Consider the following 1,686-nt stretch of genomic DNA (forward strand, 5'->3'; position numbering starts at 1 on the left):
GTTAGCAAGCCGGGCAAAATGCTTAGCAGTATTTCGTCTGTCGCTACGTTCTGAGTTCAAATTCCGCCGCGGTCGACTTTGCCTTTCGGGGTCGATAAAATTAAGAACCAGTGAAACGCTGGGTCGATGTAATGGCTGCTCTTGTGGAAAAATTTGAAATTATCATTATTACTAAGGCGACGAGCTGACAGAATCGTTAGCACGCTGGGCGTGATGCTTAGCGGTGTTTCACCCGTCGCTACGTTCTGAGTTCAAATTCCGACGAGGTCGACTTTGTCTTTCATCCTTTCCAGGTCGATAAATTAAGAACCAGTGAAACACTGGGGGTCGATGTAATCGACTAGCCCCATCCCCAACAATTTCAGGCTTTGTGCCCATAGTGGAAAGGATTATTATTAGTGAAGGCGGCGAGCTGGCAGAATCGTTAGCGCGCCGAACGAAATGCTTAGTGGTATTTCGTCTGTCACTACGTTCTGAGTTCAAATTCCGCCGAGGTCGACTTTACCTTTTATCCTTTCGGGATCGTAAAATTAAGAACCAATGAAACACTGGGGTCGATTCAATCGATTAGTCCCCCAAATTTCAGGCCTTGTGCCTTTAGTAGAAATGATTATTATTATTATAGAACTCCCAAATTCTGTCCACCTTACTCTTGTTAAAGATCGCTTTGTTTTCTACACTACATGTAACAGAAATTTATCGATTGATTAACGTTCCCGGCTTAATTATATGCCCTTCTCATACATTCCCTCCATTAAAACTGAGTGGTATAACTTCAAGAATACATTTAAATCATCTATCTGCATGTCCTCACCCTTTCAAGCCATAAACATGAATGTCAACAACTACCGCTCCTGTTCAGGAATACGACTCCTGCTTAAGGCCAGGAAATAGCGCCTCCGCCACTTAAACTGCTACAGCCAAAAGAAAAAACACAACCTCGATTTCATCTGATAGGAGTGCCAGTGAGTCAAGTTTGCTTCTGATGTCTGCTCTATTATGTCCATATTCAGACATGTCGCAGGCGTGGCTGTGTGGTAAGAAGCTTGCTTTCTAACCACAAACCACTTAGTACTGGGTTCAGTCCCACTGCATGGTACCTTGAGTGTCTTCTATTGTAGCCTCGGGCAAACCAAAGCCTTGTGAGTGGATTTGGTAGATAGAAACTGAAAGAAGCCCATCATATATTTGTGTTTATGTTTCTTTGTCCTCAATCACCGCTGTTGGTGTGATTTCGTCCATAAAATCTAGCGGTTCGGCTAAAGAAACCGATAGAATAAGTATCAGATTTATAAAAAGAAAGTACTGGGATCAATTCATATTAGGCTTAAAGTTCTTGAAGGTGGTGCTCCAGTAAGGCCACAGTCTAATGATTGAAACAAGTAAAAGATAAGAGACCAACTAACTATATGTCAATATGAAAACAAATGAAAACCTGTTGCCACCTAAAAAGTTTACTATTTTATATTTGTTTCAATGTAGGCGTCCCCGTGTGACTGAGAAGCTTGCTTCTCAACCATATGGTCATAAATTGAGTTTCGTTGGGCGACACTTTGAGCATGTGTCTTCGATACCCCTGCAGTGACCAGTCTTGTGAATTGATTTGATTGAAAGAAGCCCATCAAGTGTGTGTGCATATATATATATATATATATATATATATATATATATATATATATATATATA

Source organism: Octopus bimaculoides, chromosome 3 (genome assembly GCF_001194135.2).
Source record: "Octopus bimaculoides isolate UCB-OBI-ISO-001 chromosome 3, ASM119413v2, whole genome shotgun sequence".
Classification (NCBI taxonomy): domain Eukaryota; kingdom Metazoa; phylum Mollusca; class Cephalopoda; order Octopoda; family Octopodidae; genus Octopus; species Octopus bimaculoides.